The 23,119-nt window shown below is 45.3% G+C and overlaps 1 protein-coding gene and 1 long non-coding RNA gene across 3 annotated transcripts in view; one reads left to right on the forward strand and one right to left on the reverse strand.

The window, feature by feature from the left end:
- ZNF438 (zinc finger protein 438) overlaps window positions 1–14,049 on the reverse strand; it is a 127,455-nt gene extending 113,406 nt beyond the window's left edge. Inside the window, exons 1-2 of one of the 2 annotated variants that reach the window (XM_085631831.1) lie at window positions 13,864–14,049; window positions 10,067–10,146 (exon numbers count right to left, since the gene is read on the reverse strand). The gene's annotated coding sequence lies outside the window, so the exon portion shown is untranslated. The remainder of the gene's footprint in view (window positions 1–10,066; window positions 10,147–13,863) is intronic. The other variant, XM_085631832.1, reaches the window with a different exon arrangement.
- A 1,443-nt stretch (window positions 14,050–15,492) lies between these two features.
- LOC146789589 (uncharacterized) overlaps window positions 15,493–23,119 on the forward strand; it is an 82,763-nt gene continuing 75,136 nt past the window's right edge. Inside the window, exon 1 of the long non-coding RNA XR_014970128.1 lies at window positions 15,493–15,877. This is a non-coding gene — a long non-coding RNA (uncharacterized LOC146789589). The remainder of the gene's footprint in view (window positions 15,878–23,119) is intronic.

Here is a 23,119-nt window from a genome sequence, read left to right on the forward strand (position 1 = left end):
AGATGGGGAGAGAATCACTCCCTCCACCGACCCATCCTTTTCTTGAGACGCAAACAGATCAGGGAGAGGCTCGCTTTCCACGTCCTCTCCTCCGTCAGTCACCATCATCAAGATGACTTCGGGCCTCTCGTGGTGGGGTTTGAGGCGGTTGGCATGCAGCACCCGCAGGGGCTGACGAGGGGTCTTCAGGTCCACCAAGTAGGTAGCCTTACCCTTCTTCTCCAACACCTCAAAGGGTCCTGACCAGCGATCCTGGAGGGCACTAAGCTCTCCCGGTTCGATCACCCACACCTTCTGGCCAGGCTCCAACTCCACCGGGTGAGCGTTGTGGTCATACCACGCCTTCATTACTGCTTGGCTGGCTTCCAAGTTGTCAGAAGCTTGCTTCCACAACTTAGCCATTTGGCTCCGGAAGGCCAGCATGTAGCTCACCACATCCTGGGGGAGCTTTCTGGGAGTTCTTTCCCATCCGTCTCTCACCAGGTTAAGAGGTCCACGTACAGGGTGCCCATACAGAAGCTCGAAGGGGCTGAAGCCCACTCCCTTCTGTGGCACTTCCCTGTAAGAAAAAAGTAAACAGGGTAGGAGGACGTCCCATTTCCTCCGCAGGCTTTCAGGCAGACTTCTGATCATGCCCTTCAAGGTTTTGTTAAACCTCTCCACCAGACCATTGGTCTGGGGGTGGTAAGGAGTTGTGAACCGGTAGGTCACTCCACACTCCTTCCACATTGCCCGCATATATGCCGACATGAAGTTGGTCCCCCTGTCGGACACAACTTCCTTGGGAAAACCCACTCGGGTAAAGATTCCCATCAGGGCCCTAGCCACAACAGGTGCTGTTATGGTCCTCAGAGGTATTGCCTCTGGGTACCGTGTGGCATGATCCACCAGAACCAGGATAAACCTGTGACCAGCTGATGTTGGCGGATCTAACGGACCCACAATGTCGATGCCCACCCTTTCAAAGGGGGTGCTAACGACAGGAAGTGGTTCCAGGGGAGCTTTCAGCTTCACCCCTGTTTTCCCACTGGCTTGGCAAGACACACATGTCCGGCAGTAGGTATCGGACGACACTTTCATCTGAGGCCAATAAAAGTGTGGGACAAGACGGGCGAAGGTCTTGTCTTGCCCCAGGTGTCCTGCCAATGGTATCTCGTGAGCCAACTCTAAAAGGAAGGCTCGATAACGTTGAGGGACTACCAAGGCTCGTGACGATCCATGTAGGGGTGCCTTGGGTTCACTGTAGAGGAGGCCATCCTCCCAGTAAACACTGTAGTTCCCTTCAACGTTCCCTGCTGCCTGGGCTTCGGCCTGTCGCCTCAGCCCCTCAAGGGTAGGGCACTCCCTCTGGCCCTGGCAGAATTCCTCCCTGGACGGGCCTCCCTCCACGTGCCACTCGGCCGGGATGGGTAGGTCCTCCAGGTTGGTAACGTCCCCCTCCGCAGACTCCTGGTCCACCACCTCCGGTGGCCTATCCGTCCTACGGGGTGGAGACGCCGAGGCAGGCTCCTCCTGTCCTCGGTTCTTCCCTTGACTGGCAGCTGGCTGGGCCTTTGTTCCAGGCTCCAGCCGGAATGAACTCCCTCTTCGGGTAGTCACGGACCTTGTGCTAACACAGGCCCAGTCAGGTGTACCCAGCATCTCGGTGTGAGTCCGGTATTCCACCTCCTTCCAAGCGTTGTGCTCCATGTCATTGCCCAGCAGACAATCGACTGGCACGGCAGGGCTTACGGCAACTCGAAGTGAACCTGCAACCCCCCCCCATTCAAAGGGAACCTCAGCCACGGGATAGTGGCCGGTTCTGCCGTCAGCCATCGCGGCTGGGTGGAGTACATCGGGAATGACTTGCTCTGGAGACACCAGTTGGCTACGTACCATAGTCATACTGGCTCCTGTGTCTCTCAGAGCCTCCCCTCTTTGGCCATTGATGGTGATCCACTGCCCATACTTTGCAGTATTTGCGGGCACCTGGATCTTAGGAACCATCTCCCGTTCTCCCAGGGACACTAAAGTGACACCCGCCCACTCCCTTCCCTTAGTTAAGGGCATCTCCTCCCCGAGCACTACACTAGCTACTCCGGGGGGCTTTCCTCCAGTGGGAGGGGGTGAGCGTTTCTGACACTTCGGATCTCCTTTATAGTGTCCAACGCCACCGCACTCGTAGCAATGGACAACCCTTGGCTGCTGACTCTGGCCAGGATTAGGGTTTCTGGGAGGGTTAGCCTTAGAGGTGAATCCGGTTCCCTTCCCTTGGAAGTTATTTTGGGGGCCTTTGGAGAACTCCTTTTTCTTTTCCCCTCCTTCTTTCTTCTGGGGGGCGCCCTGTCCGGCCTTTTGAGTATCCCCTCCAGTCCCCCTTGTGGACACCCGGGTACTAGCCCAAATGTCCGCCTCCTCAGCAAGCTTCCGGGGACTGGTCAGCTTGCTATCCACCAGGTGTTGCCGCAGTTCAGGGAAACATTTCTCGAGTAGGTGTTCCTTCAACACTAGGTCAAACAGCTCCTCGTAGTTCCTTACTTCACTGCCCTGAATCCAACCTTCCAGTGCCTTCTTTGCATAGTCCAGGAAGTCCACCCAATTCTGTGTGCCCAGTTTGTGACTACCCCTGAACTTCTGTCTGTACTTTTCCGGAGTAAGTCCAAACTTCCTGATGAGCGCCAGTTTCATGGTGGGGTAGTGGGTTTGCTCATCCTCTTCGAGGGCCAATAAAGCATCCCTACCAGCTGGAGGCATGTATTTATACAGTCCCCCTCCCCAATACTTCGCTGGAACCCCATGGGCCCTCAATGAGACCTCATAGGCTGCTAGCCACTTGGCGATGTCGTCACCTGCCCCATAGCTCGCTACAATGTCCTTTGGCAGGTAAGGTTTGGATTCCCTGGTGGACTCTTGGTTTTGGCTGCCACCATTGGGAACAGGTTGTGCCCCGATTCGCAAAATCTGAAGATCTATTTCTTTCAGGCGCAATTCATGGGCCATCCTCTGCTCCTCCTTTTCCTTCTCCAGCTTTGCTAAGTCCCATGTGAGCTGTCTTTTCTCCCTCCGGTCTGCTAACTCCACTTCAGACAAGCCCCCGCTAGAGGCACGGCTGCCCCCCCTAGAAAGTGTCCTGGGCCCTGCGGACAGGTTCCCCACCTCAGGTTGGTACATCTCAGCCCCCTCGGGGTCAGGCCCTCCATCCCTGTCTTCTTCCTCAGCCTTGCTTTCCCTGCGTGCCTCCCCCCAAGCCCTTAAGCTGGTTTGAAGTGCACCCTTCTTTGCTCCTGGGGGACAGTACACCCCCTCTCGCTGGCAAAACTCCCTGAGTTGGGCCACAGTGTACGTGTCTAGATTTTCAAGAACAAACTCCATCTTGCCCACTCAGGTTAGAGGACAGGTTTTGTGCAGTAACAATGCAGGGGGGTACCTTTAATAATACCTCCTCCCACCACCAGAGTAAATTTGGAAAAAACAAAAACCCACAATTTGGAAGGCCGCTGTGAGAAAACTCCCGGTGTAGGCCTATGGACTACCCACAGTTATTGTTGAGTATATGTAGGCACAGCTCTATCCCACCACTGAACACCAATTTATGTTGGAAACAGCCCCACTCCCACTCCGCAGGGTGGTGGTGGACCTTCCCAGCACACTGTGGTAGCTTGGCTCGAGTGGTCAGGAAACAGGCGCAGTGCTAAGCATACAATATACCCATACAATAACCATGCGTGCATCCGTTCCAAAAACGACTCTACACCGTAAAAATTATGAAAATATTCCTCTTTATCTTTTTCTCTTAGTTGCTGATTGGGAAAATAAATAACAATCACAATGTACAAGTTCTTAAATAGAGCAGGTCAAATAAATATTTGCTGTTTGCTGAAATAAATAGGGGTGATCATAAATAACAGGGCATAAATACAAGTGCAATATATACAGACAATTAAATACTTTGAGGTAATAAATACTGTACCAATAAATACTGTACCAATAAATACTGTTCACCAACAAGTCCTGTGGACCGATAAATACAGTGCAGTATTAAATAGATAAGAACTTAATAAATACAGTTTCCCCAATAAATAATTAGAAGTATACAGTAACACTCATGAATCAGATGACACTTCAATACTTAAGGGCTGATTTGGCCCAGGCACAGCTTGTAGGGTGTGGAAGGCTTGGGGGGTTCTACTCCCTGGCTGAGGCAAAGGCTGAGGCCTAAACTGAGGTAGATCAAAGGGGGGAATTCCAATGCCCTGGCTTCCCTTCTCCACACAACCTCTCTAGGTTAGTCCCAGTTCACCCCAGGCACAGTCAGGTGGGTTTCAGCACCTCCCTAGCCCCTTAGAGTAGTCTCTCAGGTCTCCACAGGGCCTTAGGCGCCCTCTACTCCACTTACTGCCCTTTTCTGATGTTCCGACGCCGCTGGAGTCGTGTCGACGCCGTGAGGCGGTTCCGGTTCGGTCTCGGCGGCCTCGGCACAATGTCAGTTCTTTGACGACGCCGGTAGGCGGTTCCGGTCCGATGTCGGTGGCCTCGGTTCGAACTCGACCTCCGATTCGATGGCGTCGGGCAGTCTCTTCACGAGGTCGACTTCGGGCGGCTCCGGTCCGATGGCGCTCTCGGCTCCGATGACGTCGGCCGGCCTGGCCTCGCTGTCGACTTCCGGCGACTCCGGGGTGCGATCCTCACCCCCGACCTCCGGTGCTCTTCCTCACAGGTTCCGGGCGACTCCGGAGTGCGATCCTCACTCCCGACCTCCGGTGCTCCTCTACCTCGGTCTCCGACGACTCCGGAGGGCGGACTTCACCTTTCCGATGACGCCGCTCACTCGACCTCGGTTCACCTCCTTCCCGACCCTTGGTATTCCTCTCGACCTCCGCCGGCGCCCTCTTACGACCTCAGGCGGCTCCGGGTACGACGTCTGCTACCTCAGTCAGCGCCGCTTCTCCACCTCGGGCTCCAGGTCTTCGGCTACTCGACGCCAGGCTCCAGGGAAACCAGTTCTCAGGTCAGAATCTTGCTGCTTTCTTGGTTCTAAGGCCTGTTCCTGCTGTCCAGGTCCTTAGGATGGTTTTCTTCTGTCTTCTTCCCACACAGGGCTATAGGCTGGGATCCATCAGTAGGGACAAGTATCAAGGGTGGGTTTATGGGCCCCACTCCAGGCACAAGTTTCCACCCCTGCTGCTTCACTCCTTCCTCCTTCACTGCTGTGCTCCTCTCTCTTCACCAGTCAGGTGCCAACTGCCAGCTCCAACTGCCAACTGCCTCTCTTATCCTCCCAACATTCTAAACGGTTTCCAACTGTCACACAGTTCTGGAATCTCCTGGAAGGTTCTGGAAGGTGCTGGTAGGTTCCAGTGGATGCTGGTGATGTCACAGGAGGCCACCATTTTGTGCTTCAGGCCCTCAGACAGAAGTTTCAGGGGTAGCCAAAATGGCTCCCTGAATCTGTAGCAACACGAAAAAGTCTGGTGGTTCCCAAAAAGGAAAAAGTCAAACAGGGTTTGAGGCAAAAGTGGGACAAAATAAATAATGATGAGGAGGGACCACCCAAAGGGCTGACAGGTCTAACACGCGTCCCCCCCAGCTGAAAGTGGGGAGAGCTACCCAACCCCTTGGGAGTTCTCATCACTAAGGCGGAAATACCTTGAGAGACCGTCTGCATTGGCGTGGTCCACTCCAGGCCGATGTTCCACCTGAAAGTCCATCCCCTGTAGGGAAATAGACCACCTCAACAACTTGGGATTCTCCCCCTTCATTTGCATCAGCCAACGAAGGGGTCGGTGGTCGGTCTGAACCAGGAAGTGCGAGCCAAACAGGTATGGCCGCAACTTCTTCAGAGCCCATACCACTGCAAAGGCTTCACGCTCTATTGCACTCCACTTCTGTTCCCTGGGAAGTAGTCTCCTGGATAGGAAGACCACGGGTTGATCCAGACCCTCTTCGTTGAGTTGCGATAACACTGCCCCAATGTTAGCTGTCAGATGTTGTCGACGCTACCTGGGAGCGTTGGTTACTTTTGAACCACTGCCCACTGTGATTCATCACATACCGACAAGAATATTGCCATCAATAGCACCGGTTGTTCAACATTGAATGGAGCCGTTCGGGCCCACTCCACAAATAATCCAGCATGAGTTTTCCTTGCTGTTGCTGGTGTAAGTCCTTCTTCCCTACCCCCCGCTGGTCCTGAAGAAGACCCCGCTTCCAAGATTTCCTAATTGCTGGCTCGATTAGGGGTCGAAACGTCGACGACTTTTCCCTTTGTTTAATACACAAGACTGACAGTGATTGTACAACTGCTTTTCTTGCTAATGTTATTGCATTTGTGTTATTGCCATTCGAGTGGCAGGTTAGGTCTTCAAATTCATTTTGGATGTTCTAAAACACACGACCTTCCCCTTCACTTTGTCTGCACTTATCCCGATTTATGTTGCACTTTTCACTTCACTTACACCCGTAGTAATTGAAAATGATGATTGTGACATGCATTTGTCTATTTAATAGGTTGAAATGTTGACCCTTTTCTATGCTGAATATGATTAAATGAGGTCATTTGTGTATCTCAATAAGGTGTTGTCATAACTCGATTTAAGTGTATACTCACATACTTGTGTTTTTATTAAGATAAACTGCTCCACTGTGACTGTTTTTTCATATACCAATCTATACACCCGAGTCCAGTGGTCTATCGGGTTACCCCATTGAAACATAACATAGAGCAAGGAGCTCAGCAGAACTGTCCAGCGAGGAACAGCCCATCGGATCAGTTGCTCCATAGAGAAAACATTTAGGGCTGCACCTCCAAATTTCCTACGGCGGACCAGTCAAATAGACAAAACTTCAACCTTGCCAGGAAGTGTTGTAAACAGCCATGCAACAATTTGTCAACGAGATTAGAAGTTTGCTCATTCCTAACTGTGTTGGAGAGGAAATGAAACATGAAGAAATTACGCTACAGCAGATACCAGTAGAAACCTGTGTTTGTAAGCTTAAAGGAATTTATGGTTCCAGCACAAGCACGTATTCTATTGTCCCAGTAAATTGAAAACATGATTGAAGAATAGGAGCAGGTGATTGAATTATCCAAATGTACACAGAATCTTAGAAGTAGTCTTGGGAGCAGAACGAAAAAACACATATGCAAATATATATACACACATTCAAAAGAAGTAGATAAATGGTTTGTAAAGTATTGTTGGAATTACAATAAAGAATGCGTAGAAAATAGTTTAAGAGGTTAGGCCTCAAATCCCAGAATTTGCCAAGGAGAGTCTGACAGTGGGCAGCATCATCCAACCAGCGCTTGGATTGGGGTGCCGACTTACTGCCCCAGTGCATGGCTACCCGGCGTTTGGCAAGCACCAGGAGCATTGCAATCAATTTGCGAATAGCATCTGACAAGTGCTTAACATAACCCAAGAGGCACAACAGGGGATCAGAGGCGACGCACTCAAGTGTAATTTTACTAATGGCAGTGCACACCTCCACCCAGAACGAGGAGACCCCGGGGCACAGCCAGGCCAGGTGCGTGAAATTTGCGCAGGGTGCCGAGCAGTGCATACATTTGTCATTGCCCCTCAAGCCCATCTTGTGTAGTGATGCAGGGGTATGGTAGAGTCTGTGAAGGTATTTAAATTCTGCAACAAAAATGTAACTGCTAAGTAACCTATTAGTTGACCTTTTGCCAGAAGTATTGTTCATGACACTATTTAAGTGGTGCCTGTGAAGCAACAAATTGAGACAGGATGTTTACCTGTGTGGAGACAGCTGCTCTCCCTGCCACGACAGTAAAGATTTGTGCTTGCCTTGCCAAGAGGAGTCTTGTATTTTCTTTATTTCAGTTACCCCGCAAAAGTTGGCGAGCCAGATAGAAGTACCATTTGCCCTCAACCGACTGCCGGCACCGGAGTATAGCCTACCCCCGCTGCATAGATCATTGCGCATCTTTGATGAGGCAAGCAGACACCATATTGCCTAAAGTTCTGCTTGCTTTCCCACAGGGGATGGTTCGACCCGGCGATTGCAGTCTTTAAGGTGAGGACAATGCAGACTTGGTTTCATGTTTTGTATATTATATAACTGGTCTCTTTGGCAAAGGTAAACTCAGATGCGACGTAAATGCACATTTAAAAGGGACATTTGAAGACAAAATATGCAGGAGCTAAGTTACAGAAGCGAGAAGCCACCTTAGCTTTATGTCAAGTTTTTTGTGAGAAGTCTATGGACTCCTTACATATTGATACCCCCGGTACCCTGTCCGCTCTCCCACCTCCTTATGACTCAATGAGTACAATCAGTTGCATGTTTTATCAGCAACATAACATGTATTACAGAAGAGAAATGCAACAGGAAGGGTAGTTAGGGAGCGAATGTTTACCCCACAACAGAGAGATACAGATGACGCTAGATGGAATGACTATGTAGACGGGGCTGTTAGTATGGCGCAATGGCCAATATCCCAAGGAAGAGATGATGATTTTAGAAGGAATGAAGATAATCTACCACCTTGGCAGAAGGGGAGTGCAATAGTTTCACCAGAGTGGCTTCAGGAATGGGTATCACGAAGTGAGGACAGAAGTGATGCAAGGAGAAAAGACTGTCATGATCTTTCAGGACAGATTCAGGGAAGTTTTGTACTCCCTTGAATTGAGAGCAAGATGAAGGCAGCTAGATCTGCCATTTAGTTAGCTAAGATTTCTTATTTAAGGGAACTGTTATTTCCATAAGTAGTGCCTGAAAATACAAGAAATGCAAGCGCCTACTCCAGAATTACATCACTGAAAGGCGTAAAATAGCAGTCCTTGCTGGTTTGTGGTCTAGATGTCTTGTTGGAGAAATATATCTGTCACCTGTGATATGACAGTTATCTTCCTTTTATTTTACAGAACAGGCCGTTTAGGTCTCTCTAAGGCACTATTAGATTCACACTGATGTGTGAGGCACATTCTCTAAAAAGAAAATTATCAGCCATTCTAATAGGTAGTCATTATTTCAATGCTTTATCGAATTACTGGATGCCAGACGGGCGTGCGACATCACGTTCTGAATCCTTCGTTATCTCTATTGATCCTTGAACTGACGCCTGAGATTCCCAATTCTTACCTGAAGACATATTGGCATTTACACACAGGACATATAGCTGCTTAAATTAGCATCTTCATTGGTATCCCTTAGTGACTTGTTTTCAAGCGCCCGTCGTGACTGATCTATTGACAGCCATGAAACATGAGAATATTTCGAGATTCCTGCCATTAACATAATCTATATCTGGGATACATGCACAGGATCCTAGATAAATACTTTGAATCGTTACCATCAGGCCTCTGCATATCCAGTACAAGTCCCTGTTATTATCACCGGTTGTCGCTGCATTGACCTCCGCTTGGGACCTAGAATTACTTTTCCTTTTCCTGAAGAAGGCGTTTTACATGCCGAAACGCGCGTAGAAAATTACACCGCTCTACTGAAAATTACTTTTCAGTTTACTTTTCAAGCTATTCATTGTTGTATTATACATGTTGTTATGTATTGACTTTTTTGCGTTGGTATTCGTCATTATGATGGATTCATGTAACTGTCTATGGTATATTTATAACCTGTTTGCAGTACTTTCATGTACACAAAGCTACATTTTTATTCAAAATAAATAAAATGATTGATAGTTTTATCTCCGAGTACACTGATTCAATTTTTAGGTGTCATGTTAATTTAGATTTATTTATCTATATCCTTTGCTGCCTAGGAATGTTGTTTTTTCATGAGTCATTATTTCAACATGAGTCATTATTTCAATGTCAGGTGCAAGAATTCCATATGCTAAAATCAGAATTTTTTTGTGGCGACCTGCACTCACACTTGTTGGCCTTCGAGTTGGATTTTGGAGTAAACCCTGCCTTCACAGCATGAAGATCACTCTCAATGCAATGTGACACAGAAAAGGGTGATAATGTGTGAAAATGCTTCTACGAAGGTCCACACACATGCTTTAGTGGTCATTAGGTCACTGTAAGGCTGAGCATACTAAACAGCAACATATCTGAAGTGAAATCAAAGTATGGAGAAATCAAGACGTAGTAAGACTTACCATTAGACTATATTTCTTACTCCGTGTTCTGGTGCTGTGGTTTATCTAGTAGGCATCTCCATGGTCCCTTAGGTAGCAGCCTATAAAGAGGAAAACGCATTAGTTAAAATGTATATATTCATACTTTAGTAGCAGTATACTGTTGAATTTAAGGGCTGGATTTTTAGAAATGCAAATGTAACATCAAAACGATTATGCACAAAAGGTGTTTAGCAAAATGGCTCACGATCGAAAGAACAGTTTATTGCTTTTCTAAGACTTACTTCAACTACTGTGCATGACCCTTGTGAGTCGGTCTCTCACACCTACATTTATCTAACAATACCAGTTTGCAAAATAGCAAATTAAACTTGTGCAAATATTGATTTTATCACACCCTATACGCACACAGGAGGCGACAAAAAGAAAATACGCTTTGTTGGTTTAAATAACAGGCAGATGCATTTACTTGACTTAATACACTCCTTTCACAACATGAAATGGTGAAAGACCAAGATAGCAGCGTGGGAATATCAAAGAGAAAATGTTCTATCCCTCGTTTGTCGTAGAGGTAAAACAACATGTAGGGCCAGATTTATTATCCGTTGTTTTGGTTGCAAACAATAAAACTCTGAGTTTGAGACAAAAAAAATTATTCTCCAATGTCCAAACCCCATTTAAAGAATAAGTCAAGCTTTACTGTCTCCTAAAATCAGAATGGAACTGGGTACAATTAAGAATTTGGAAGGGAAGTGTTTTAGGCATCCCTTCCAAGTACCAAAATATTATGTAATGGCATTCCGTCTGCAAACCACTGAAAAGTTATCAACCCCTCATCCCCTAAGTTGGAGGGGTTACCCTTTCTCAAAAGGAAAGGGTCCACTTCTGTGAATGTTGAAAAAAGTTCCAGGGAGAGTAGGCAGTGGACCACAGGACTACTGACAACTATTTTTTTTTTTTTTAATTAGCAGCAAAAAAAAAAAAAAAGAAAAAAAGCTTTTTTTTTAAAGGCACCCCTGTTTGCTTAAAGGAATACAGGCTGCATTAAAAATGCACGTTTTCCTTACTTAAACCATATCACAGACATGGTTAGTCAGCTAACTCTTGCAGGCCACCTGCCAGTTGATTGTGCCCAAAGTGATCTGCATTTTTTAGGCCTACCCCGTCAATATTAATGAGGTACGTCAGATTACAAACCACTCCGATTCTGAATGTTATGACCTAACCTATTATTACATAGGTTGGTTTGCAAATGCACACACTGTTCGAAAATTGAGCCAGTGTAATTATATATCTGGCCAAAAATCTTTAGCGTACTGCAGTGAAATCCTAGATTCCACGTGGCAACATATCTGTTTACAGTTTTCAACACATGAAATAGCAATCTCCTTTTAGTCCTATTGGCTTTGACAAATGCCCTTCACACATCGGGTCCACTGCGTATGTCGTAACCTTTCATAATAAACAGATGAGACCATGGCATCAGACGTAGGTTTTCCCAGTAAACCATTAAGACCCATAGCCTTTGTCATTGGCTTGTCAAAATAACTAGCAAACTGTTTTACCACATTGAAATAAGCTTTACCACAAGGCAACAATCATAAAATTACAAATATATACTACTTCACAGGTGTCAATACAATATACAAGTCATCCCAACATGTCCTAAACAAGGATTATCACAATGTAAATCTTACACCCTCCGGGTTTCTCAGAGGGGGTAACCAACACCCAACCCTTTGCATTGTATGGTAATCTGTGAGATTCTGCATTAAAAAAATGGTCTATAGGCTATAACACACTGTACCAACATTCTACCTTTCCAGGTCTATTGGTTGTAGTATGTGTTGTTCACAATAAATAGGTCAGCACTACTGTCTATATAACAACTGATCTAACTTTTCCAAAGGAACAAATGATGCCTAAAGCCTTTATCGTTGGCTTTTCGCCATACCAACTCACTGTATGCTTTCCTACAAGGCAAACCTTTGCATACAGTCATAAAATTTAAAATGTATAACAGTACAATTAGCAAAACTACATTCTTCTCTTAAGTGGGCCTGGCAGGGATTTCTATAGTGCAAATATTGTACTTCCAAGGGTTTGTGAGAAAGGTTAATAATCATAAATATCCTTGCTTTCTATTGCAATCTGTAAGATTACATGTATTAAAATACCTCTGTCAAGGTTTTACCATAGTCAGAGTCATTGGAAGTATGTGGCAGGGGCACAACAAATTATGTGGGCAGTATGACTAAACTATGCAGCAAGAAAAGCCAAATTATGCTGCGTAATGAGACATTTTAGATACTATTCATAATTGTAATTTCTACACATGCTAATATTGTCTGGGCAAAGATTATAGGGAAAAAGTAGCAGATCCTTAATTGTGCAAAAAAAAAAAAAAAGCAAAGGCCACAGACTTGCATAATTCCAGTGGACATGATCATGGTGTAGCAATAATGCAACCTTTGAGGCCTGACATATGCTTCTTACAATAAATGTCATGCCTACAGCCTTCTTCGTAACTTTTCATAATACCAGATCAGATTTATGGCATGTAACAGAAGGAATCCTTGGCTTGTCATCATAGTCAATTCAGGTCTGCCGCAATGAGCATAAGCTTTCCAGGGAGGAAAGAAAAAGGTAATATACAGCCACTGTCCAACCAAATTTTGTAGTTAAGGAAATCAACATATAGAGGGCAAAAGCTCCTCTTCGGCAGTGCCTCTTAAAGAGTTTTTTCTGTTGATTACATAACGTCTGAGACAGATGCGCTGTGAACCAAACCCTAAACACGGAACACTGACAAAACAGAATATAAATGTATTACAAATGACAAAATTAAAGATTACAACAGAGAGAGAAAAAACAGAGAGAGAAAAAACAGGAGTACGGTCACAAAGCTCTGTGACGCGGTTCCTCCCCGGGTAGACTGGCATTTTCTAAACGCGAGATTCCGTTTTCTACATACTTTTAAACAACCAGACCACACAGAACAGTAAGCCGTTTGAATGTCAGGTAAGGAAAACCAATGACGACAAAACATTTACAGATAACATATCTCTGGTTCATGTACTCAATTACCCAAGCATGTTGTTATAGGCACGTTATCTTGAATGACAGCTACTTCTATAGAGTGATAGCTATTTCCCTATAACAGGCCCCACGGAATATATGAATATGACCAACAGACCCCACGAACTATAGGAAAGCAGCCATACGCAAAATACCTAGAGCAAACAAGAAAGGAGTATCAAGCCAGATTGAGGAAGAACTCAGGACACATAAGAGATAAGCTCCTGACAAACGTATAAAGAAGCAGATCTCTGGGGATGCTGAACAGATATAATTTAAGACCAAACTTATTTACATCTTTGAATCATGTGATCGCTTTCATATAAAGGAATCAAATGCTAAGCTTGGAAGGCAAAATTTCAGTTCCGACAGTTAACGACTTTCAATAGGAAGAGGCCTTAATAGCATCACAACCTCGAAAAGAGAGCCTAGCGTGGTGTGACACCACAGGTAAACAACACAAAGGTTTTGAAAGTGTGTTAAAATTAAACATGAGCCTGACTTTTTAAATAAACTGTAACCACAACAGCTGTTTTCCATGAAGGGATATTACCGAATAGCTAGCAAATGTCAATATACTTACAATGGAAAGGAAGACGTAAAAAAACCCGTTATATTACAAATCTGTCTCAAGCGGTGGATGAAACAAACTAATTGGCCAAGGAAACACCAAGGTTAGTACTGGGCAGAAGGGTAAATCTCTAACCGCGGGGGGAAGGGGGGGGATACATGCCCCTTACCTTAAAATGACAGATAGTAACCCGATTACTGTCAAAATATTTCCCTGTAGCGATGTAATTCTTAAAGCTGGCAGAAATTAAAACATAAAAGGAGGAATAGCCATAGCTTTCCTTTTCAAAACAACCAGACGATCTTCTCATCATCGTACTGTTCCGCAAACGGCACGGAGTACAGACGTAACTTCCGGCACTACCGGATGTGCGTTTTGTTTGAAACGCTTTGCGTTTCACCGACGGCATCACGTTTCGTTTCGTGTTGATGAGGGTCAGCGGCCGTTAGGTTAGCGAATGACACCCAAGTGGAGGTTGTGTTTAATAGTTCGTGTAACCTTGCACTTCAGCTATCTTTAGGCTTCCTTTCTCGCTATCGGCCACGCCAACATCAGTACTGCCTCGTAGGAAGACCTCATTCTAAACCCCCGCCTCTCTTTGATAGGAGTGTTGTAATCCAATTTTCAGTGTATTACACAGACCAGATCAGCGGCTCCCTGAGTCAACTTGGTTTTTAGCATGCGCCAACTTCTTGATAACGTCTCTCTTCGCTTTAGGAGCATGCCTATCTGTATTTGTTCACGGGCGGTACCTAGGACAGCCCGTAGTAAAAAAACAAGCATTTGCACTGCAATCGGTCTCGCATTTGGGACCTTCTAAGTATTTATCCATGCAGCCATAGACTAAATACAATACAATAGTAATAGCTAATTAAACAATACTGATTAAAAAAAATGACTTTTTCAGCTTTAGTTTATTTATCCATCCGGCACTCTTATTAACGTTTTCTGGTAATTTCGTCTTATTTATGGTGTGCTGCTCCCTCTTTTAGTGTTTTGTCTAGGAACACTATTTATGAAACATGAAATCAGGGGAAAGTGACGTCTCTCACTTCCAAGTAGCAGGTGCGCACAATTATCCTTAGACCCGTTAAGGTCTAGTCATATTTAATCTGTTTTATAAAGAAATCCATTTAATCCATTGTGTTTATGTTCATTTCATTTATTATTCTTATTCTTCAAATTGTCACGTTTACTCATTTCTTTAGTAAAGCAACTAAATCTTTTTACATATTCACATGTTCACACTACCCAATGCATTTCGGGTCAATGAAAAAGACCCTTCTTCAGGGGTCTGTAACAGAAAAATAAAGGAAATATAATGAGCAATTCAGTCGTCTAATCATACTCTTTCAGTATTTGACTCTATCTAATATACAAAAATTGTCAATGTATCTCGTTTATAATAAGGTTTTCATTATTCTGTCAGTTGGCGAAGTCTAAAAATCTTTACAACTCTATACCTTGAAAATCCAGTGCCTGTATTACCCCTGTCAATGTTTAAATAAAACACCTGAAAAGATAATCCTAATGAAATAAAGTTCGTGCTAACTACAATTCATTAACATTCAAATTGCAAAAAATATATCTGAAAAATGAAGACTAAAAGCTAACATATCTAAAAGATGAAGGCTGAAAGCTAGCGTAACTATTCTTTGCAAGTCTCGTGTTTTTTGTAAAACCTGTGAGGATATATTGTTTGCCATCCTGCATAGAGAACACCTTTGAAGATGTTTGACAAAACTGGTCATTTACTATAGATATCAGTAGTTCGAATTTATTATTACCTGTTGAAGAATGTTTAAATTCTAATTTTTATAATAATGGTTCGTTTTCCACAACATTTATTTATTTATTCTTTATGTAGAATCACCATTACTATAGGTATAATTTGTTTTTGACTTCGTAAAGGAGCGACCAATGAGCGCGCCTCTACCGAGTTACAACAACATTTGTGTAATTGACAAGTGATTCTTGATAGGTTGAAATTAGGCGGGAGCTTCACCTACACGAATAAGAGAATCTGATAGGTTCTGGTAACCACTACATATGATTGGCTGTAGGCACGATGTGTCATCATGCTTTCAACCAATTAAGTCATGTATAAATATCACACACTAGGGCTGTTTTGTAAACTGAACTCGCATTGAAGGAGAGTTGGGAACTTCGTGTTGCACATGGAAGTAAGTAACCGGCAGACTTGCAAAGAATAGTTACGCTAGCTTTCAGCCTTCATCTTTTAGATATGTTAGCTTTTAGTCTTCATTTTTCAGATATATTTTTTGCAATTTGAATGTTAATGAATTGTAGTTAGCACGAACTTTATTTCATTAGGATTATCTTTTCAGGTGTTTTATTTAAACATTGACAGGGGTAATACAGGCACTGGATTTTCAAGGTATAGAGTTGTAAAGATTTTTAGACTTCGCCAACTGACAGAATAATGAAAACCTTATTATAAACGAGATACATTGACAATTTTTGTATATTAGATAGAGTCAAATACTGAAAGAGTATGATTAGACGACTGAATTGCTCATTATATTTCCTTTATTTTTCTGTTACAGACCCCTGAAGAAGGGTCTTTTTCATTGACCCGAAATGCATTGGGTAGTGTGAACATGTGAATATGTAAAAAGATTTAGTTGCTTTACTAAAGAAATGAGTAAACGTGACAATTTGAAGAATAAGAATAATAAATGAAATGAACATAAACACAATGGATTAAATGGATTTCTTTATAAAACAGATTAAATATGACTAGACCTTAACGGGTCTAAGGATAATTGTGCGCACCTTTTTCAGCTTTAGGAAAGATGCACTTACTATAAAACTGCAGAGTACCAATACTATTGAGTTCTTAAAAATGACAAATTGAGTCAGTTGAGACCAGGCGTACAACACCCATTGGACTCAAACGGCTTCAGCCCCCCCGTCGTGTGTGGCAGCCCGGGATGAGACAGCTTCCCGGGGCACACACAGCCGCGCCCGACCACTTCACAGTTCTTTAAAAGACCATTTGCATGTTAATGAGGCATTGCTGTTGTTTCACCCCTTCTAAGAGCCCCTGCAGCGCCATTCTGCCTATTGCTTAAAGATTTAGCCCCCCCCCCCCCACGAAATCAGCTCCACCCTGCCTATTGCTTACAGATTCCGCCCCCCCCCGGAAATTTTTTCTTAGCCCTCCCCCGAAATGTGGCTCTAGTTGCGCCTCTGGTTGAGACAGGGTTCCCGTGTCCTTCCTGTATAACAGGTAAAATAGGATACAGACTATAGCAGCTTACATGTGACATGCAGATTACACCTTCAGTAGTGAGCACTTAGTTTTTTTTTTTTGCAAACACTAGTGATCTGGAATACAATGGCCCTGTATCTTGGGGCTCACACTACAATTTTCTTAAAGGATATGGCTTCATATTGATTATTATTTTTATTTACATCAAGGGGACTTTGTAAATTTCAAACTCTCACTTGTATCCTGTAAGTTATTAAACTCTAAACCCTTCACTGAGCCACCTTTGTGCCTACACTATCCATTAACACACCTTGGACCAATATTCTTAGTTTACTACAAGTTCATTGTTGTTTTAAAACTGCATTGACTTTACTAGCTCAAAATGAAGCATTAGCATTGCTAATAAATGTTGTGAAAAGTGCATTTGAAAAGTGTACTTCATAAAAATAGGCCATGCAAAATGTAAGTTTGTCAATTTTTTGTAGCATTGCATTCCGTAGAGAATGGTCTTATAATAAGTAAGGCAAACAGTAAATATAATGTAAAACTTTAGGGTTTGGTCAAAGTGGCAAAATTAACATGCACTTAAATTTAGTTTAACTTTTCATAAACAGAATCGCGCAGTTCACCACAAAAAGAGGCTTTTAGAAAAAAGATGCCTCAAATGAGGAAGAGAGTGACAGCCTTTATTAATCAATCAATCGAAACATTCATAGAGCGCGCTACTCACCCGTGAGGGTCTCAAGGCACTGAAGGGGGGGGGGAGGGTGCTGCTACTGCTCGAAAAGCCAGGTCTTGAGGAGTTTCCTGAAGGTGAGATGGTCCTGGGTTGTTCGTAGGTGTGCGGGGAGGGAGTTCCATGTTTTGGCTGCCAGGTAGGAGAACGATCTTCCTCCGGCGGTGGTTCTGCGAATCCGTGGAACGGTGGCGAGGCTGGCGGAGCGGAGCTGGCGGGTGGGAGTGTAGAGCGAGAGGCGGTTGTTGAGGTATTCGGGGCCTATGTCATGGAGCGCTTTGTGTGCGTGGGTGAGGAGCCTGAATGTGATCCTCTTGTTGACGGGGAGCCAGTGCAGTTTTGTCAGGTGGGCGGATATGTGGCTGTGGCGAGGGATGTCGAGGATGAGTCGTGCGGAGGCGTTCTGTATGCGCTGTAGTGGTTTTTGAAGTTTGGCGGTGGTTCCTGCGTATAGGGCATTTCCGTAGTCCAGTCGGCTGGTGACGAGGGCCTGGGTGACCGTCTTTCTGGTTTCGGTGGGGATCCACCGGAAGATCTTTCGGAGCATGCGCAGGGTGTTGAAACATGATGACGAGACGGCGTTGACTTGCTTGGTCATCGTGAGGGAGGAGTCCAGGATGAATCCCAGGTTGCGTGCGTGGTCCGAGGGTGTCGGTGCGGAGCCCAGTGCTGCGGGCCACCAGGAGTCGTCCCAGGCGGCTGGGGATGGTCCGAGGATGAGGACCTCCATCTTGTCTGAGTTCAGCTTCAGGCGGCTGAGCTTCATCCATTCTGCAACGTCTTTCAATCCTTCCTGTAGGTTGGTTTTGGCGGTGGCTGGGTCTTTGGTGAGGGAGAGTATCAGCTGGGTGTCGTCGGCGTAGGAGATGATGTTGTGTTTGCGTGCGATGGCGGTGAGGGGGCTCATGTAGATATTGAAGAGGGTAGGGCTGAACGATGAGCCTTGGGGTACGCCGCAGATGATCTTGGTGGCTTCTGAGCGGAAGGGAGGGAGGCGGACTCTCTGGGTTCTGTCGGAGAGGAACGAGGTGATCCAGTCCAGGGCCTTTCCTTGGATCCCAGTGTTGAAGAGGCGGGTTATTAGGGTGCAATGGTATACGGTATCGAAGGCTGCCGAGAGGTCCAGGAGGATGAGGGCGGTTGTTTCTCCGTTGTCCATCAGGGTTCTGATGTCGTCGGGGGCTGCGATGAGGGCAGTCTCAGTGCTGTGGTTGGCTCGGAATCCGGACTGGGATGGGTCGAGTGAGTTGTTTGCCTCGAGGAAAGCAGTCAGCTGTTTATTGATGGTCTTCTCAATGACTTTGGCTGGGAAGGGGAGAAGAGAGATGGGGCGGAAGTTCTTGAGGTCTTTGGGGTCCGCTGTGGGTTTCTTCAGAAGGGCGTTGAGTTCTGCGTGCTTTCAGCTCTCGGGGAAGGCGGCTGACGCGAGCGAGATGTATATGACGTTTCGGAGATGGGGTGCGATGATGGTGTCGGCTTTGTTGAAGATATGATGGGGGCATGGGTCTGAGGGGGAGGCGGAGTGGATGGAGTTCATGACGTTGGTGGTGTCGTCGGTGCTGATGGGAGTCCAGGCGCTGAGGGTGGTGGTGGGGGTTGCTGGTTCGGTGACTGGAGGCGGAGTCTGGGGTCCGAAGCTGTCGTGTATATCTGCGATCTTCTGGTGGAAGAACGTGGCGAGGGAGTTGCAGAGTTCTTGTGACGGTGTGATGTCGTTGTTGCTGGCGCTGGGGTTGGAGAGCTCTTTGACGATGTTGAAGAGTTCCTTGCTGTTGTGGGTGTTGTTTTCTATTAAAGTTTTAATTTAGGGAATGAATATATGCATGTGGCATGTTCCACCTGTGAATCTAAATGCATATCAATCATTCATTCAGCAATAATCAGTACTGACCCTGAATCGTGCAGTTCACCACAAAAAGAGGCTTTCAGAAAAAGATGCCTCAAATGAGGAAGAGAGTGACAGCCTTTATTAAAGTTTTAATTTAGGGAATGAATATATGCATGTGGCGTGTTCCACCTGCGAATCTAAATGCATACAAATCATTCATTCAGCAATAATTTGTACTGACCCTGTGATCCAGCGGGTTACTATCCTCAGGTACTCAAACACCATATACTCACCTGGGCCCATAAACACACATTCACATAGGCTAGTAAATACCGCTGGGGGTCAATTTTATAAATGCCTTTTTATGAGATTAGTTACCTGTCAAATTTTAACTAATCTTTCACGGATCAAAAAGTTCTTTCCTCTGGTCAATGGACCTATTAGTTGGAACTAGTTGATGGTGAAATGACATAGAATTATATTTCTTATCATTTTTTAAATAACCACAGACTCGGGAAAAGTTTAAATGTTTTATCTAGTTAAATTCATGTGAGCCAAAATCAAAAATACAGTAAGAACTCCGTTTCTCCAAGGAAGGAAAAGTCAATCATTTCATTATTCAGTCACCTAAATTAGAACAAAGTTTCACAATGACAGTACTCAGGAAAGAGAGGATGGAGAGAGAGCATTACAATGCCATACTACACAGAAGTATATTTACCTATAACGGTATGGAAACCAACCACTTGGCCAGGGAGCTGGAAGGGTCCCCTCGGAAAGAACAGGTGACAAAGACTTCAGAACAGGTTTAGAACAGGATTCAGGATAGGTGACCTCTTCTTGTTCCGACGCCCGCTTCACACCCCTCTCTGACACTATCTTCCCCCTCGATTCTTCTGTGATCTTCTTCTAATTATTTTCTCCTCGATTCTTCTAGGATCTTCTAATTATTTGGCTTAAAATTCTAAGTCTGCAAATTGATTCTTCTTCAGCATTCGCTCAGCTCTCGGACAGCATCCCGGTCTCTCAGCATTCTGGACTTGCTGCGATCTACTGTTCTTAACTAAACTACCTCAATTATACCTTTCTAATGAATGTACCACCCATTAATGTTTCAACTTTATGAGACTTCTAATTCTGATTGGACAGGCTAAAGGGAATGATCATCACACCGTGCTAAGTTTTGATACATTTCTTTGGTTCTTTGTTTAATGTTCCCGCCCCTTAATTCTTATTCCCAAGCTTTATTTCCCACCCGTATTCACATCTTTATCAGACAAAAGTATACATGTGATGTTCATTTCTGTTCAACATTCAGGATGTCCATCATGTTCCCAGGACATGTAACAATGATGGCCTTGGACGAGTTTCAAAAACGACATCATGGCCTCCCGGCTTGTTATTACTGCGCCTGCCTGAAAGTCACGTGTGGTATGGACTTCTGTTTCACTCGGAGGCCCAAATACGAAATAATAGAGAGGTCAAAAAGAAACATATTAATTTAAAAATAAAATGATTTCACTGTATGCCACCTATCTCTATTCTAATCCCATTTACTTATAAAAGCTCTCCCCATATTAGCACTTAGTAAAATAGCTTGTTTTAGTTTCAGAAAAGCAGATGCTTAGCATGTGAGCTTTCAAGTGGCCATTTTTAGAGCGACTCTGCAGGTGCAGAGATTTCCCTCCAAGCAAATACTCGTCATTCTGCGTAGATGCAGTTGACGCATGCGCAGTACGGTCTCCTGCGTTAGCAGCCATTTTTAAGTTTCCGTCGGGTTACTTGTTAGTGAAACACGTAAGCAAGCTTCATCTTGCTAAAATATGTAATGAGCTGCATATTAATTTACACAATACTTTATTAATACAGTGTTACGAGTTATATGAGAGGATTGCATCTGAGCAAGTCTCTTTTATACAAGCCCTTGCTCCATCAATTGCCCGCTCTGATGGCATTTGTGCCATCACAAAATTACCCATCACCAAACCAGATGCTAACTTTAGCACATCTCAGTTCCCTTTCCGGAACGGTTTATTATTTGGGGAAGAAGGAGCCAGAATGAGGCCTGGAAAAGGGGTGTGGGTGGCTGATAATTAAATTACTATTGTTGACTCTTCCAACATTAAAGAAACAAAGAAATGGGAACTGCTTCCTCTCCCATCAGCGTTCTTTAACGTCAGCACAAGCGGGACACGCTGTGGAGAGAAACCCGTTCAACTTATGGCAGGCGGTGAAGGAGCTCTACCAGGATGCCTCTAGGGACGGGGATCGCCATCAACATAAATCCCTCATGAAGCCCTGCCATGGAGACCCCAGTGCAGGAATTAAGAAGAGGAAAAATAACATCAACTATTTATCAATTACTAAGGACTGGTGATTACCTTTTTGTGATTAACGGTGAGAGACCACTGGGAGGTCTTGTCTGCACAACACCTCAACCCCCACACAAACTGCCATTCTTGCTGTATCGGTACAGCCCCATCCCCAGCCACTGATTTAGTGGCACGGCCACACAATGATTGCGGTACAGCTGCTGATGTAATCTGGCGTGGACCCTCCCTCCAGCCAGAGGCGCCTGAGCACGGGGAGTGCTACGACTGGAAGGTAGATGACGAGGATAAGCCATCTTTCGTTCTGGGTGGCCTGCAACTTGCTGCTCCTGACCTGCCCCTGCCACACCAACCTCATTACATTGGCTGCATTGTGCTTTAGCGGTGCCTGTAATGGCATTTTCACTTGATCCCTTGGCCTGTGGGGCGGCTTAGGGACCCTCTGCCTACCCCTTCTGGACAGTCCCTACTGCACCAGGCTCTCTACTGTGGTTACTGTTGCGCCCTGCCGACATCCTCGCAGGGCCTCAGAGACCATGACACGGCCCGCACCCCCGTCTGACTGTTGCTGCACATAGTAGCCCTGCATGTCAGGCAGCAACCAACATCGAACACCAATAAGTCAGTCCATTACCTGCCTGTACTTCAATATCCTGCCTGCACTGTACCTCTTTGGGAAACCTTTCCCTCTTCCTAAAACGAAGTGCGCCCTCTCCTACCTCTTTCCTTGAAGTGGCCACTCTTTTCATATGGACACTACAAAAATGTAAAATCACTCACTGAACGTGCATCGAGTATACACACCTCTGTTTGCTGTAAGGTTTGCAGCTCGGCTGAGGCGAAAGCAGCAGGAGCATGAGGGAGGTTTTATTTGTTGGGTTATATTGGAGGAAGCTGCGAGGGGTGGGAGGAATTGTGGACGGGGTGGGAGGCACGGTGAGATTCAGTGAACTGAAAGCAGTGCCTGCGAGCAGAGGGCTAAGAAAAGAAGCTGCGAGGGGTGGGAGAAGTTGTGGGGGGGAGGCACAGGGAGATTCAGTGAACTTAAAGCAGCGCTGTGCGCCGGCGAGCAGAGGGCTAAAGAAAAGAATGCGAGGGGTGGGAGGAGTTGTGTGGGGGTGGGAGGCACTAGGAGATTTAGTGAACTGAAAGCAGCGCTGTGCACTGGCGAGCAGATGGCTAAAGAAAAGATGCTTCAAGGGGTGGGGGTGATAGGAGATTAAGTGAACTGAAAGCAGAGTTGTGCGTAGAGCGGGCTAAAGAAAAAGTAGTTTTCTCAAGCAAAACATATAACTA

This window comes from Triturus cristatus, chromosome 10 (genome assembly GCF_964204655.1).
Source record: "Triturus cristatus chromosome 10, aTriCri1.1, whole genome shotgun sequence".
NCBI classification, from domain to species: Eukaryota; Metazoa; Chordata; class Amphibia; order Caudata; family Salamandridae; genus Triturus; species Triturus cristatus.